The sequence below is a fragment of the Lynx canadensis genome, chromosome X, assembly GCF_007474595.2.
Source record: "Lynx canadensis isolate LIC74 chromosome X, mLynCan4.pri.v2, whole genome shotgun sequence".
Lineage (NCBI taxonomy): Eukaryota > Metazoa > Chordata > Mammalia > Carnivora > Felidae > Lynx > Lynx canadensis.
In genome coordinates, this window is record NC_044321.2 from 118,411,475 (window position 1) to 118,429,775 (window position 18,301).

Here is an 18,301-nt window from a genome sequence, read left to right on the forward strand (position 1 = left end):
GACATTTAGGCTCTTTCCATAATTTGTCTATTGTTGAGAGTGCTGCTATAAACATTGGGGTACAAGTGCCCCTATGCATCAGCACTCCTGTATCCCTTGGGTAAATTCCTAGCAGCACTATTGCTGGGTCATAGGGTAGATCTATTTTTAATTTTTTGAGGAACATCCACACTGTTTTCCAGAGTGGCTGCACCAGTTTACATTCCCACCAACAATGCAAGAGGGTTCCCATTTCTCCACATCCTCTCCAGCATCTATAGTCTCCTGATTTGTTCAGAGCCTAAATGTCCATCAACTGATGAATGGATAAAGACATTGTGGTTTATATACACAATGGAATACTACTTGGCAATGAGAAAGAATGAAATATGGCCTTTTGTAGCAATGTGGATGGAACTGGAGAGTGTTATGCTAAGTGAAATAAGTCAGGCAGAGAAAGATACAATACGTTTTCACTCATATGTGGATTCTGAGAAACTTAACAGAAGACCACGGGGGAGGGGAAGAGGGAAAAAAAAGTTACAGAGAGGGAAGGAGGCAAACCATAAGAGACTCTTAAATACTAAGAATAAACTGAGGGCTGATGGGGGGTGGGAGGGAGGGGTGGGTGGGTGATGGGCATTGAGGAGGGTACCTGTTGGGATGAGCACTGGGTGTTGTATGGAAACCAATTTGACAATGAATTTCATATTAAAAAAATAAAGAAAGGAATTTAAATTATAATTTGGATTTTCCTGTCAGTGTACCTACAGTGATTCTCAACCTTTACATCATTCATAGACCTCTTTAGGAATCTACTAGAACTATAGACCCTCCCTCAAGAAAAATGCAATAGACATATATTTTGCATACCATTTTCAGATGTCCTATGATCATCTGAACCCCAAGACGCCAGATTAAGAAGTGCCAACCTAAGGGAAAAGAATATGTTGGTCATGCCATTCCATATTTTCACTCCTGTGAAGATTATTTCTCATTGTATATTAGTAACTGCTCATTCTGGCTTTATACATCAGTCTTATGAACTTGGTTACTATGAGTTCAGCTCTGAGGACTGAATTTGCTCTCAGTGAGCTAACTAAGCATGTTTCTGTGCTTGCAAGATTGACAGATGGCACTGGACTAATGCCAAACACTGTAAAGCCTCCTGTGTTAGAACAACAGCCTTGCCTCCAGCACACATAATTTTCCTCTCATTTGAATTTTTAATGAATGAAGCATCTTATCCCCATGGCAAAGCCACCTAGCACCAAGGATGCATAGAGCACTGCTATGTGTCAAAGACCGTGCTAGAGAAAATAGTCATGGCCCTCAAGGAGTTTACAATCTAACATAGTAGGAAAAAATAAACTACAGTCCATCTAGGACACAGCTTGGCCAACTACAGCCTATAAGCAACATACAGCCCAGCACTGCTTATTTTTGTAATACACTTTTATTGAAACATGGCCACACCCCTTCATTTACACGTTGTCTGTGGCTGTTTTCATGCTACAAGGCAGAGCTGAGTGGTTGCAACAGAGACCATATGGCCCGCAAAACCTCAAATATTTACTATCTAGCCTTTTACAGAAAAAAAAAAAAGTTGCTGACATCAGCCCAGAGCCATGCTTCTCCGACTTTCATGAGCCTATGACTCACCTAGGGAATATTGTTGAAATGTAGATTCTGAGTCAGTGGGTCTGAAGTGGGAGCAGACATTCTACATTTCTGACAAGCTCTCAGATAACATCCGTGCTGCTAGTCCAAAGACCACCCCTTGGGTAGTGAGGATTTAGAACTCTGAACTGCTTGTTGGGTTCTTCACTGAAGACTTCCCCTGTGTCTGAGGAAGTTCCATAAGGAGATTTTCTCATCTTTACAATAGGGCAAAACATTTACCTTGCACAGTTGTTGATTATATACAAAATATATTTAAAACCTCACACAGTTCCTGGAACATAGTTGTCTCTTCATAAACAGTAGCTAGTGCAATAGAATGTTTTGCATTCTATCTCTCCTTTTCCTAGAAGAAGAGGTGATGGAAAATTCTCACATTGGGAAGGACAAATCACTGTAGAAATATTAAATAATCCTATTATTTTCCATAGATCTAGGCTTTCAAGGGGTAAGTTCTACTATCCAGTTTTCTAGACCTTTCCCAAAATGGTTGAGGGTCTTGAAGATCTATCTTAACCTTTGTACTATAAGCCCAACTCAGGCCCAATTTATAGAAAGAGAAAATATTACTCCTGACTTCGGTTTTCCCTTTCAACTACTCTTTCTATTCTTTTAGAACGTATTAAAAGAGTCTTATGGCCCATATAGAGCCCATAACACACAAGGTACAGGTATGTATAAAATGCCATATTCAGAACAGGCATGACAAAATATATACTGTACCCTGAGTTCAAACGTCTCACACTGTTCCCTATCAAATGTTCCCTATCAAATGGCAACTAAAAACAAAGAAAAAACTGCTTTCATATGTTCTGAAAATGATGCCTCAAGTTGTCTCAGTTGCCAGTGAATGGGGACAAAAAGTATTTTGAAGTATTAGGTTATTTAAATAACATGACCTTTCAGTGGACCTTGAAGGTGATACACCCCCTTAAGATATTCGTATCTGGGAAAGGCATGTCTGAAGCTGTCCCTTGGTAAATAGCAGTTCCAAAAGCCTCAGTAAAAAATACATCAGATATACAGAGTCCCAGCACATGGCAAGCCACAGACCTCAACATGATACTGGTCGAATTCCACTAACCATAGAAAACTAAAGATCTTCCTGAATTTAATGTATTCTAAGAAATAATTATGAACAATCAATCCAGATTTGCCAAACCATTTCATGACTATATTCATTATTTCCCAATTTTCTTTGATCTCCAAGCCCACCCTTCTACAGTTGGTTCTATGATTCTGGGGCTGGGAGTCTGCATACCATATTTTCCAGATTTCCATGCCAGCTGGTTCCTTGATGGTTCTGCTGATGAGGAGAACCAGCAAGAGACTAGAAGGTAGGAGGAGGGAAGAACACACTTCTTTATTGTTTGTGCTTACCACTGGCATGGCTTCAACAATAGAGAACAGCTTTGGGTCTAGCATCCTGCTTATTTGGGAACCCCAACATTGCTATAACCAGTTCCCCATATTAAATCCCTGCTATTTGAAACACCTAAAGTGGATTGGTTTTCCTGACTAGATCTAAGTCAAAGTTATCCGGTCGAGACCAGTAAACCAATAAAGGAAGAAGTCCCCAGGACAAGATTATCAGCCTCCTCAGGCTCTCTCCAACTTCTTCAGAGGGAGAGAGAGGTCTGTGATCAGAGGTTCACACAGTGATAGGATGTTGTATACAGGCATACGTTCTAGCACTAATGGCTCTACTAAGTCCTGTACTGTGCACATAGACACCAAATTTGAAAGTTTAGATGGGTTGCTCAGCCACTAAGACAAAGGGAAAGGCACTGAGAGTCATTCACTGTGAGAAATACTTCGGCTAGAAAAGGTATGGAAATCCAAGGTCACTATTTACCACACACATGAAATCTCCAAACACAAAGGTTTTTCTTAAAACCTGTAAATTAGGGGCGCCTGGGTGGCTCAGTCGGTTAAGCGGCCGACTTCGGCTCAGGTCATGATCTCACGGTCCGTGAGATCGAGCCCCGTGTTGGGCTCTGTGCTGACAGCTCAGAGCCTGGAGCCTGTTTCGGATTCTGTGTCTCCCTCTCTCTGACCCTCCCCCATTCATGCTCTGTCTCTCTCTGTCTCAAAAATAAATAAACGTTAAAAAAAATAGAAAAAAAAAACCTGCAAATTAAATTGTGGGCACAATCCCAGACTGAGCAAAAAGAAACCAACATGACATTTTAGAACATGACTGATAAGTACCTGGAATGATACCACAGGATTTACCTCATATTTCTTGATATGTAGGGGGGAATCTGTGGCTGCTATTCAATTTCTACTTTGGAGGAAGTAAGGCTAGAGAGACTTCTGGGAACCTGACTCAGAATACGTAGGACCTTAGAGACCAATTATAGGACTCATGTTGGCCAACTTCTGAAAGAACACATCTAATTCCTGTGTTCAGGTAGCCTCAGGAGCCTTCCTGTGCTCAAATACTAAGGAGTGAGCGAGAAAGGTGAGAGCCAGCCGCAGGAATTGCTTCACGCCGCAAGGAGAACTAGTAGGGGAAATTGCCCCCCACCCATATATGATGAATCAGAGTCAGGGAGGTATCTGGGTGCAGCCACCCAAGCAGAACTTGAGGGTGTGCTTCCAGACTGAGGGTGTGGGAAAGAGGAGTGAAATTAATAAATCAGTAAGGAGATTAGGGTAGGAAAACTACCTTTGAATTATAGGAATGCTATAGAGGTAAACGGAGAACCATATAAATTAAAATTCTGGCCCCAAGTGGCAAAGGAAAACAAGAAAATCATCCAGCATCCAGGCTCAGCTACACAGCACTTGGGAAGCCTGGGGAAAATACCACCCACATACCAGAGCAATGCTTTCTATGTGCAAATTTCCATTCTAAGGATCCGGATGGAAAACAGAGCTAGGAAGACCTTGGGAAAAATGTTTTCCATTCCCTGAAGACAAACTAAGGAGGGAGATGAATACAAAAAGATTTTTAACCTGGGCTTTAAGTGAGAAGGGTACCAAGAAGTCACCTTGGTCATATCTCAAAAGACAATCACAGTAAGCAAACAAAACAGGGATAGGCAGAGATAGAGAATCCACCGTGCCCTTCTTCCCTCACCCAAACATGTTGAAAATGTGAGTCCCATCTTTTAAGAAGACATAATAGGATTCTGAGGCAAGAATGCAGGGCGTTGCTCAGGACAGTAAAGGATGGGCATTTGAGTACATCTGGCCCTGCACTGTAGGCTGAGGCCCCAGAGACAGATGCCAGCACCTGGGGGAGGGGACCTATGCTGAGTGCTGAGCAATATCACAGCCTGGGTCATAGCCCGCCGAGGCAGTCCACCACCATAATGACCCTCAACCAGGGCAGCTGCAGGAGACAAAGCCAGCCCATCAGCAGTCACTACCTCCCCGTGCCTGTACTTAGGTGGCCGTGTTCACTGTTTCCCTTAGTCGCTATGTGTGCTGGGGGCTGGAGCTTACCTTGCACACTCTAGGGATGACTGGAGAACACTAGTGCCCCCAAAGCTGGCAGAACAAAGGAATGGCCATCCTGGTTCCACCTTTCTTATGGTGACCCAGCATGGTTTAGAAGAAAGCATACAGCCTCCTGAGCTACAAGGAGCTATTTACATGTAAAGAAATTCAATTCAAATTTTAAACGAAGTTCCTCAGTTGCACTAACTAGTGCATAAGCACTACAGGAGTTAGTGTAAAGATAGAACATCTCCCATCATTGCAGAAAGTTCTTTTGGCCAGTGCTGCTCCAGAATCTGAAATCCTAGCCCTGCCACCTCTTAATTATGTGTTTGGGCAAATGATTTTGGCTCTCTGAGCCTCAGTTTTGTCTGTGAAGAAAGCTAGGAGGAGAAGCAAACTCACAGAGAAGGATCCAGTGAGGTCACAAAAGTGAAGTACTCAGCAGAATGTCCGGCACATAAATAATAACAAATCATTAATCATCTAAGTAAACTAAAAAAATCCTTGAAAGGAAATACCATGCAGTCTGGTTCACTGGCATGTTCTCCGGAGTCTTGCATAGGGCACACACTTGGCAAATATTTACAGGATGCCCTGCTAGACAAAACAGTTGGTAAGAAATGGAACTGCCCTTTTCAAACTGTACCCAAGCAGACCAGGCTGCCTTTGACGCTTCCTATTTCACAAACAACTGTGAAGGCTTCCAGTGAGCCGCTGTTCATTTTGAGAAGTGCCAGATTATTCCAGTTTCATAAGAATGAGCTTTTAACCACGAGCAAAGCAGAAAACCAGCCAGGTTTAAGATAAGCTTGGAAATTCTTAAGTAACAGATAAATTACCTCAGATAAAAAGTAGCCAAGGAAAGAGGTAATCTCGTGGGAATGATGAGCTTGGAGCATTTGTATTCAGGCATTGACATTTTCCCCAAACACTTTTAATTATCGTTATTCCCAGTACATTTGCAAGAGAAAGCCTCAAGCAGCCTCCGGAGCTAAGAGGAAATATTATTGGCAATCCTGGCAGCATCGGTTGGGACCGGAGTCCATCAGCTGTGGCCAGTCACATTTTGCAATACGGGGGTCAAGCTATGTGACTTCCTCCACCCCCTCCTCACTCTATATCCGTAGCATTTGTCCCAACCCGCAATCCTAGCCCCACATTCAGAGTATGGCACCCACTGTCCCTCATCCCACATCTCTCTTCAACTGCAGCTGCACTTCTCTGCTCCCCTTAACAGCAGGACCATGTTTTCCTCAACCTGCTCCAATCAAGCTCTCTGTCTTCATTTCGCCATTGAAACCATTTCCAGAGCAATGACTTTTTCCACATTGCCAAGTCTGATACCAGTTTCTGATTGAGAATCAATCATTGGACGTAACCTCTCACTAGCGATCAACACAGTTGCCCACATGCTTCTTTTTGAAACTCTTTTTGTGGCCTCTTCAGCTCCTGGTTTCCCTCCAATGTCCCTGGCTTCTCTGCTCCCTTGCTCAGCTCCCTTCTTCACATGCCAGTCAGTGGAAACTTGCTCAGAGTTCATTTAGATTATGTTATTTCCCTGCTTGAAGCCCTCAAAAATCTTCCTACTACACTTAGAATGCAATCCCGACTCCTTAGCTAGGCCAGCAGGGCCTTCTGTGATCTGAGTCCTAACTCCCTCACTAAGTCCCTTCTGCCCCTTTCATCCTTGCCTGTCTTCAGCAACACTGACCTTCCCTTTGTTCCACGTGTGCCAAGCTCATTCTCACCTCTTGACTTCTGCCCTAGCTTGATCCTTTACCTGATCCTTTACCTTCCTCGTGATCTTTACATGGCAGGTGCCATCTTGTCATCCAGATCTCAGCTCAAGTGTTACTTCCTCCACAAAGCAAAGATGTGACCTGATCACACATTAGGCTATTTATAATGTCTATCTCACTCATTGTGAATATTCATACATTTTGCTGCAGAAATATTAATGTATTTGATTACAGGATGTTGTCCCTAACCCTGTTGAAGGTGTTACATGATACAAGATGAATTACCTTTTAGTATTCTGAAAAACTTTGAAATCTTCTTCATATCTGGCAAGAGCTTGGGGTAAGAGACAACAGATCTGTATAACTCCATATTTATTACACACATGAAGAAGCCAAAGTTCCAGAAAAAAGGGAAATGAATTGTTTAAGGTATCATAGCTAGATTGAGAACTCAGCTCTCCTATTCATTATATCAATGTTATCTCCACTATACCATGATACCACCCTATGGACCATGCTACATACCTGGGGTGTCTTGCAAGAGAAATTTGTCTTGCATCATTTGAGAAACAGAAAAGCAGGTTAAAAGAAGCCAATTCCCTTAATCCCCATTGTTCACTTAATGTTCTCAAGAGACAAAGAAGACAGTTATACTTCCAAGAAGTGATTTGTGGGTGGGAAAGGAGAAGTGAAGATGTTAGAGTTTAGAGAAAATACTATTCTTCTCTCTCTTTATCCTGTCAGTTTCCATACGGGTGAGGACAGATCAGAATATTGAGAAAAATTAAGTCCCAAATTGCGTACATGGGAAGAAGTAGAGGCAGTGCCATCCACTGTCTGTAATGACAGAGCACTGTTAGCACACATCAGTCTGGAACAGTACTGGGGAACTAGGTGGATTTTAGCACCAGGACAAGGTGGAGTCATCCCTTTGGTAGCTGGCTGTCTCTCTATGTCAGCTGCTCATGAAGCGGAAGGCCCTAGGCTGTCCTCTCCTTATTCTACATTCCTCCTCTGAAGTTCAGACTTCATCCTTATGAAGCTTCTTTACCTGGACCTACTATGCCTGGTCCAGCAGTCAGGACAGAGAACCATGGCCAACTGTCAGAGCTGGAGCAGGCTGGAGCCATGGAAAGCACAAACCATCTTCCAACCAATGGCCATACTTCAGAGGCTTCTGAACAGAGAAACGATTCAAAGGTACAAAGAACACGGGCTTTTGTTCTGAGACAGAACAGTTAGAGTAAGTAGTTAGTTAGGCTTTAACAGGATGCATGGAGCCAACAAAGGGAGGGTCAAGCCCCATTATTGAGAAAGTTAGCAGCCTGTTCTGGCAGTACTCTACAAACTCACAAGAAGCCAGATCAAACCAGACAGGCCCAAGACAAAGAAGGCCACGGAATCCTTGACCAAGTAGAAGAGAAAAGGTGTGAACCCCTGCTGGCAAAGAAATCTCCTTTCCAAATATTAAATATTCCTCCCCTTAGTTAGCAACTCTCGATAAAAGATAAAGAGCCAAACCCCAGGCACAACCCTCCCTTGAGCTCAGTGCTCTCATATCTCGAGAGTGTACTCTCTCTAATAAACTCTTCACTTGTCCCGCTCAAACGCTGTGTCTGGTCCATCCTTGAATTCTTTTCTCATCTATCAGACTAAGAGCCTCCAGAAAAGTCCCAGGGATAGACTAGCAGAGTTGTGAGGGTCCAGAGGTCTCCCCAGTTCGCCCAGTACCAAAATGAGAAACAGAATAAATCAAGGCATTCTCCTGTTGATTATAACAATAAGGCAGCTACTGTGGATTGACCATCTGCTTGATGCCTGTCAGGTTCTGTGGTGAGTGCTGTACACATAGTATGGATTTCATCCTCACAACCACTCCAGGTATCTGTTAGAGCTTACCAGGAACACAGAAACTCTGTATGCTAAATAGAAAGGTTGAATGCAGGGAATTAGAACCTTTGCAACCTTTGGCAGGGCTAAGGGAGTGAAAGTCAGGAAGGCCACTTCCCAGAAATCCAAAAGCGCAGAAATCTCACGAAGGCCATTGTGATGATGTCAGCTGCTACAGCACTTCGGGGTGGGAATCTCAGAAGGACAATGAAAACCGAGGGAAGCATCTGCAAAGGATCCAGCTTCTCTTCCTCTTTCGCCTTTCAAAGCTCACACAAGTCCCTCCCAGTGGAACATTACAAACCCAGACTCACACCAGAAAGGCATTCTGTGAAACGTTGCTCTAAGTGTCTCCCCTGTGAGCCAGAGAAATTTTAGAGAGTGGCGAGGATGATGCTAGGTTGACAACAAACAATCCAACCTACTTATAAGATAGGCATCTTGACCCCAATTGACAGATGAGGAAACTAAGTAAATGTCAAAGGTCACACAGCTAGAAAGCAATAGAGTTAACACCAGTCTTTTCCTATTTTGTCAAACTGTCTTTCCCAAAAAGAAGACCAGCCAGTGATCACGTTTACTGGATGTGAGAGGCTACGGGGAACCCAATCAGAAACAAATACAGTCCACGTTCAATGCAAGTTTAAAGGAACTTTATCCGTGAATGTAATGGGTTTTCCTAAATTGAGTCAAACATAAGATGCCCGGTTGTCCAGGGCAGTCATAGTATATACCTATTGTTCCAGAACCCCCATGTCATTTAGCATTTGCTCTGGTGATTTTTAAATGAAGCATTAGTAGTAGTAGTTGCATTAAAATAAGCTGGGATGTGTTTGGTACCCTCTACTTTGTGGATCCAGCTTCTGCCATGGTTTCCTCTCGAAGTGTGTGAGAGGCATGTACCATGCACGGAGTGCTCACTTTAAAAAACTGTTAAATCTCGGGGCATCTGGGTGGCTCAGTTGGTTAAGCGTCCCACTTCGGCTCAGGTCATGATCTCACGGCTCGTGAGTTTGAGCCCCACGTCAGGCTCTGTGCTGACAGCTCGGAGCCTGGAGCCTGCTTTGGATTCTATGTCTCTGTCTCTCTCTGCCCCTCCCCAACTCATGCGTGTGTGTGTGTGTGTGTGTGTGTGTGCGCGTGCGCGCGCGCGCGCACGCGCTCTCTCAAAAGTAAACGAACGTTAAAAAAAATTTAAAAACTGTTAAATCTCAAAGATAACCATCTCTGCCGATCCATGATCAACATTTCCTATTCGAGGACATAACTGGAGCACAATCACTGATGAAATGAAGTGTTCTCTGACATAAGGGCTTAGTAACAGCTCCTTCGGCCTAGCCAGACAACTTGATGTACAAGCAAGTTCTGCTGTGGCCCAGGCCTTGACCAGCAAGTGGCTCAAAGCAGGATATGTTAGGTGTATATAAACAGGGAATAGAGACAGTAGCCTTGCACTAGCGTATGGAAAGTAGCCTGATTGCTCCTGCTACAGTGAATCTGTTATTTATTGTATGGTGTAATATTGTTTGGCAATGCTTTTTTTTATTTTGCAAGAATCCTTCTGGGAATCAATAAACTCAAAATATCAAAGTGCATATTTAATGAAAAATTAAGTACCAAATTTCTATTTCTCCAAAAAAATGATGATGAATGGGAAACTTGCACAAAATGCTTGACAGCATTTACTCTCCACCATGGGAGCCAAAGTGATATCACTGTGCCCACAATGACAACCAGAAGACACAAATATGCTGAAGAAGCATCAGCATCTCCTTCAAAAATGAGTAGTTATTTTAAGAAGAATCTGCCCAAAGAAAACGTGCAGCTGCAGAAGGTAGACTTACATAACACTGTGAAATGTAATTTTCATTTCGATCCAATGACTGCTCTTAATTCATATAAATCATTTTCCATTCCAAATTTCCTAATACTTTGAGGGAAAGTACAGCTGTTAATATATCAGTTCCATTAGCAGAAAAACTTCACAAAGAGTTAAAAGATGCTAGTTGTATCTGGGCCACCAAATGTTTCAAATAGAATATCCAATAATTATTTGATTTCTTTCATTCAATTCACAGAATCACATTAAAGATATAGAAGGTGATTCTGGTGAAACATCTGACTTCATTGTGAATTTGTAAATTCCATAAGAAGTTTCAAGATTGAACATAAAATATTTGTTTTTGAGTGGCAATACACAAGGTACAATGTCACTGTAAAAACGTTGTTTTCACTAATTCAAAAAGAAACCTATGGAGGATAAAATGTACTCTGATTTATTTGTGGTACACACATCATTCATATGTACACCCAAAGGAATCAGATGTCTTCCAGTTGAACTAGAAGCTGTACTTCTCAAAATGTATAAATAGTTTTACATATACACAGTTATACAAGTCAACTATAGCACTTTCATCAAGAAGCCAACTGTAACACCAAAAGTTACTCCACTATATTGGTATGTGCTTTTTCACTTTGAACACCTTCATCTATTACATTTTAGACATTTTTGAGCCTTTAAAGAACTACATTTTAAATCAACCTAAGTATCCTCTACAAATTGAACTTTCTTATAAATTAGTTATCTAGAGTTTGGTTGAATTTTGTTCAAAATCATCTAAAAATTTTATCTGAGTCTTTAAGGGGACTGATAAAAACTTTACCTTTTGAAGCTTTTCGCGAATTCTATTTACTGAAAACGAAGTCTGCAAAAGATACTAAAATATATTTCCACAAAAGCAAGGAAGAGACTGAAACAAATCAAACAATGGCAGGGCATATGGTGAGCAAATTTTGATTTTTAAATTCTATAACTGGGTTTTGGATTATTCTTATTTGTAAGAAGAGTTATTTTCAAGGAAGTCCTTTTTTAATTGGATAAATATACATTATGTACCATAATGGAATGAAACCTAGAAGGCCTATGATCTTGTACCATTTAAAATTGGCAAAGAATTCCCAAAATATCATAAATTCAGACAACTTACTTAACAAGTTTTGTCTTATAAAATATTTGCTTAAGAAAGCATCTCTGAGAAGAGATAAAAAGTCAGTACCTGTGAAAAAGTCTGGATGAAAATATTTACAAAATTAAATATGAAAACATAAGAAGATTATCCTCTATTTAACAGAATTTGCTCTGAATTTACCATATACCGGATACCTCTGCAACCACGGAGATTGAATGTTCTCAATTAAGAATTTTATGGCCCACAGAGAAGAGGTCATTAAAGGTATCAACAGGACCCTCTCTATTCCCTGCCTCTGGCCTTCTTTGCTCATCTATTGTCGTCTCTCACTGCAAACTCTATTTTTTCATATGGCAGAAAACCTAGCAACCAATGTTCCTATGTTTTACATCTTGTAGATGTTTTACATCTTGTAGCTTCAGCCATTAAGAGGCCCTCTAAGTCCCAAATCCAAAAATCCAAGAGAATGGATTTATTGAAGATTTGGTCAGGTGCTTTGGGCCACGCAACACAGAATGTCACTGCGCAGCCATGTAAAGGGCTGAGAGAAGTAGTTTCTGGAAAAGTGTGCTAGGCGAGAAATTTATAGGTGCCCACTACACTGAAGACTATGGTCCTATTGGCAAATCAGGAAGGAATAGCTGGTGTGGGACCAGTGAAGAGATTATAAACATTTTGCCCAATTAATTATTATTAAATGTTTTAAACATACCAAAAAAGGTCACACAATGGCACAATGAGCACCTCTCTATAGCAACTATCTAGATTCCACAATTGTTACCATTGTGTTATATTTGCTTCCTGTCTCTATGCATGTTTGTGTGTACGTATATCTTTTCTCAACTATTTAAAAGTATGTTGCAGATATCATGACAATTTACTCCTCAATACTTCAGCATACATCTCCTAAGAATAAGGTTGTTTTCTTATAAATCCACAATACTACTATCACACCTTGAAATTTAATAATTCCCTAATATCGGAGTTAGTTCATATCCAAATGTACCTGATTTTACAAATAATGTCTTTTATAGTTGGTTTTTAAACCAGGATCCAATCAAGTAAAATATCTGTTTTTAGATATGTAGTTTTGAATTACTGTTCAAATTTAGATGTTCAGCAGACAGTTCAAAGTGCAAGCCTGGAGATCATTCAAAAGGCAGTCTCCAGTTAGAAAGGACATTAGAAAATGATGAGCTTCCATAAGAAAGGGGAGAAAAGAGATGAGAAGCTATTGAATGGAGTTTTAGTGAATCAAAGGAAGGAAAAAAGAAGCTGACAGTATCCAATATTGCAAATCAGATGAGGTGGATAAGGTCTGAAGGAAAATCCATTCACTTGGTAAGCCAAATCCTGTGGACCACAGTTCTGGCAACACAGGAAGTCAGACTACAAGGGGTTAAGTACAAGTGAGTTGTGAAGAACTAGAACTGAGTATAGTCCTCTCTCCAGAAGTTTCCAGTAGAAAGGAAGTAAAGAAGTTACGTGGACCAGAGTTCCCATTTTTTTCCGCACCATGAGCCTTTTTCATATTTCTCTCCCCTTACTAGCACCACTACCCTGGAGGCAATGTTTGCAAAGTTACTGTTTATCAAATGGTGTTTAATGATAATGGAGTTCATAATTTTTCTTAATCTAGGCAAGTTGCTCACTAGAGCTTCTCATTATCACAAATCAGAGTTCCCCTAAAGGGAACAGTTGGTAAGCAGTATAGTTAAGCCCTGGCAAAAGGCGGGGGAAAAAAACATCATCTTCTCTAAAACACAATGGAAAGAGAGACAAAATGTTGAGGTAGAGAGGGCACCCATAGATACAAATTTAAGCTGTAAGCATGAGAAAAAAGATGTTGAGGAAACACTGTCAAAGGACCTCAAGCTAAGTCATGTGATGAGGGTATGAGGAATATGTTGAAAATATATGGAAAATAATTGAGAAAGCGGCTGGGTCAACTATGAGAAAGTAGAAGTCAGATTAGCAAGTTGCCTGTTTCAATTCAACAAATATTCCTCGAGCCTTTGTTACAGCCCAGGCACTCTGACAGGCCCTAGGTTACAAAGACACACAAATCCAGATTTCACCTCCTTTCTAAGAAGACATAGCACCTCCCTGCCTTGGTACTCATGACAAAACACTCTGCTGCTTTTCTTCCTGGTTCTTGACCCTCCTTAATTCACTTGGATGGCCCCTTTTCTTCTGTAGCTCCCTTAGAATTTAAGGCTTAAATGTCTTTGGATCACAAGTTTTCGTCCTAGGCCACCTGCTCTTCTCATTTTACATGTTCTCGATGGGTGCTCACATCTACTTGTACTGCTTCAAATAGAAGCTCTCTGTTGTTGACTGTCAAACCCCTACCTCCAGCCCACTGTCAAGAGCCAGAGTTATATAACGAAGGGAAACAAATGAATATTTAAAATAAAAACGAGCTGTGGCCATTTCTCTTCTAGGGAGTACTATTCCTATCAGTGGTGAAATAACTCATACCCCTTCTTCTCCATACAGAGATGTGGTAGCTGGAGGAAGAGAGGAGGGACGATTGGGGAGAACTCAGAACATACAGACCACTGTTAGCAGAAGACATTATGAATCTTTGGATGTTCAAATATGGCTTGAAGAAAGCAACTATAAAGAAATTTTGCATAATAAAATAGGAGGCTTGGTTTTGTTTTACTTGTGTTTGTTTGTTTCCATTGCTAGGAGGCACTGAGAGAGACAAAGTAGAGAGGTCAAAGCAATTTAGGAGGAGGCTGACACTGAGGTTGACAGGTTGGCCCAGGGCTTCTCAAGAACAAGGATGACAGTTATTCATTTTAAAATTGCTCTGCATTGCTGCCACCGAACCCCCTTGCATCTCCACAAATCACTGAGTCAAACCTGCTGCATATACAATGGCCTTGTGTGATTGAGTTTTTGGTCTGGGCTTTGTGAAAATTAAGGCGAAGTAGCTGAGTTCAACAGCTGGGGTAATGTGGCACGAAACCAGGGCAGAAAAATGATCCATCAACTGAACCAACTCAGCAGAGGCAAGAATTGAGGTCTAGAGGCAAGGAGGAAAAACATTAATCACCCCCTCAAGAATCTACCGAGACTTAGGGAAGGATGTAGAGCTCCCACTGCATGTGGAATGTGGTTTGAATCATTTCCATTTGAATTTCAAAGGCCAGTGTATCTCAGCAGACTCTAGTTACACAGAAATCCAACCAACTGCAGGACATACACACTTGGAGCCTGCCCATGGGACACCAGCTGCAGAACGTCCACAAGTGACCTCATGCTCTCATCACCCTCTCTAAAACCTGCTCCACCTGCACTTTTCTGTATTTTAATGAATGGCAGTTACCACCATTTACCCAGTTTTCCATGTCACTCCTCCGTATCCCTCTCCCCTTACATCTCATCAAACACTAAGTTTTATTATTTTGACCTCCATAAATACCTATTAAATTCTGACTCCCTCCCTTCAGTCCCTTGGTTCAAGCCCCCAGTGTCTCCAGCCAAGACCTCACTGATTTCAATGCTTCCATTCTCACCCTTCCACAGCCCCTTAACCTTGAAGTCACTGAAGTGTTCATTCCAAAATGCAACCAGATCATGAAACCCCCCTGCATAAAATATTGGAATGATCACTCATTGTCCTGGGGATAAAATAAAGTCCAACTTCCTCTTTATCGGATGTCATTTGCAAATAATTTCTCTCATTCCATAGGTTACCTTGTAGTTTTGTTGGTTGTTTCCTTTGCTGTGCAGAAGGTTTTCATTTTGATGTAGTCCGAATATTTTTGCTTTTGTTTCCATTGCCTCAGGAAGCATATCTTAAAAGAAGTTGCTCCATCCAATGAAAAAGAAGTTATCGCCTGTGTGCACTTCTAGGATTTTAATGGTTTTAGGTCTCACATTTAGGTCTTTAATCCATTTTGAATTTATTTTTTTATAGTGTAAGAAAGTGGTCCAGTTCCATTCTTTGGCATGTTGCTGTCCAGTTTTCCCAACAGCATTTGCTGAAGAGATAGTCTTTTTCCCATTGGATATTCTTTCCTGCTTTGTCAAAGATTAATTGACTATACAAAAGTGTGTTCGTTTCTGGGTTTTCTATTCTGCTCCAATGATCTGTGTGGCTACTTTTGTGCCACTACCATACTGTGTTGATTACTACACCTTTGTAATATAACTTGAAGTCTGGAATTGTGATGCCTCCAGCTTTGCTTTCTTTTTTCGAGGTTGCTTTGGCTATTTGGGGTCTTTTATGGTTCCATACAAATTTTAGGATTGTTTGTCCTAGTTCTGTGAAAAGTGCTGTTGGTATTTTGACAGGGATTGCATTAATGTGTAGATTTCCTTGGGTAGTATAGACATTTTGACAATATTTGTTCTTCCAATCCATGAGCATGGAATGTCTTTCCATTTCTTTGTGTCATCTTCAGTGGCTTTCATCGGTGTTTTATAGTTTTCAGAGTACAGGTCTTTCACCTCTTTGGTTAAGTATGTTCCTAGGTATCTCATGTTTATTGGTGCAATTGTAAATGGGATTGATTCCTTAATTTCTCTTTCTGAGGCTTCATTATTGGTGTGTAGAAGTGCAACAGGTTTCTGCACACTGATTTTGCATCCTGCAAGTTTGCTGAATTCATTTATCAGTTCTAGCAGTTTTTTGGTGGAGCCTTCCAGGTTTTCTATATATAGTATCATGTCATGTGCAAATAGTGAAAGTTTTACTTCTTCCTTACTGATTTGGATGCCTTTTCTTTCTTTTTGTTGTCTGATTGCTTTGGCCAGGACTTCCAGTACTGTGTTGAATAAAAGTGGTGAGATTGGACATCCTGTCTGATTCCTGACCTTAGGAGAAAGGCTCACAGTTTTTCCCCATTGAGGATGATGGTAACAGTGGGTTTTTCATATGTGGCCTTTATTATGTTGAGGTATGTTCCCTCACAACCTACTTTGTTGAGGATTTTTATCATGAATGGATGTTGTACTTTGTCAAATGCTTTTTCTGTATCTGTTGAAATGATCATATGGTTCTTATCCTTTTTCTTATCGATGTGATATATGACATTGATTGATTTGTGATTAGTGAACCACCCTTGTAACCCAGGAATAAATTCCACCTGATCGTGGTGAATGAGTTTTTTAAATGTATTGTTGGATTCGGTTTGCTAGTATTTTATCAAGGATTTTTGCATCTATGTTCATCAGGGATACTGGCCTGTAGTTCTCTTTTTTAGTGGTGTCTTTACCTGGTTTTGGTATCATGGTAATGCTGGTTTCACAGAATGAATTTGGAAGTTTTCCTGCCTCTTCTATTTTTGGAATAGTTTGAGAAGAATAGGTATCACTCTTCCTTATTTTTTTTTTTTATGATTCCCTATGAATTTTTAAAAATTTTTAAAAATATTTATTTTTAAAAGAGAGAGAATGAGCATGAGCAGGGGAGGGGCAGAGAGAGAGGGAGACTCAGAATCCAAAGCAGGCTCCAGGCTCTGAGCTGTCAGCACATAGCTCGATGTGGGGCTTGAACCCAGGAGCTATGAGATCATGACCTGAGCCAAAGTCAGACGCTCAATTGACTGAGCCACCCAGGCACCCTTCATTGGATAAATTTTTAAATTTTTAAAAATAATTTTTCATTTAAGTTTTAGTTAACATATAGTAAAATATTGGTTTTAGGAATAGAATTTAGTTATTCATCACTTATATATAATAGCCAGTGCTCATCACAAGTGCCTTCTTTAATACACATCACCTATCTGGCCCACCCCCCACCCACCTCCATAAACCCTCAGTTTATTCTCTATCATTAAGAGTCTCTTGTGCTTTGGGGCGCCTGGATGGCTCAGTAGGTTGGGCATCCAACTTTGGCTCAGGTTCATGATCTCACAGTTCATGAGTTTGAGCCCTGCATTGGGCTCTGTGCTGACAGCTCAGAGCCTGGAGCCTGCTTTGGATTCTGTCTCCCTCTCTCTCTGCCCCTCCCCCGCTAGTGCTCTGTCTCTCTCACTCTATCAGAAATAAACATTAAAAAAAAATTTTAAAAAGAGTCTCTTGTGGTGTGGTTTCCTCTCTTCTCTCCCTCCCCTTCCCATATATACCTGCATTTCTTTTCTTGAATTCCACATTTGAGTGAAATCATATGGTATCTGTCTTTCTCTGATTGACTTTTTCACTTAGCATAATGCATTCTAGCTCCATCCGTGTTGTTACAAATGACAAGATTTCATTCTTTTAGACGGATGAGTAATATTCTATTGTATATATATACCACTTCTTTATTCATCAGTCGATGGACATTTGGACTCTCTCCATCGTTTGGCTATTGTTGATAATGCTGCTATATAACACCTGGGTGCACATACCCCTTAAATTCAAAAAATGTATTTTTGTATCCTTTGGGTAAATACCTAGTAGTGCAATTGCTGAATCATAGGGTAGTTATAATTTTAGTTTTTTGAAGAACCACCATACTGTTCCCTCTTCTTTAAATGTTTGGTAGAATTTGCCTGTGAAGTCATGTGGTCCTGGACTTTTGTTTGTTAGGACTTTTTTGATTACTGATTCAATTTCATTGCTGGTATCAGTCTGTTCAATTATCTATTTCTTCCT

The 18,301-nt window shown here is 40.9% G+C and overlaps 1 pseudogene; it reads left to right on the forward strand.

Annotated features, from left to right (window-relative positions):
* Positions 1 to 10,464: 10,464 nt before the first annotated feature.
* LOC115506919 overlaps positions 10,465 to 18,301 on the forward strand; it is a 34,373-nt pseudogene continuing 26,536 nt past the window's right edge.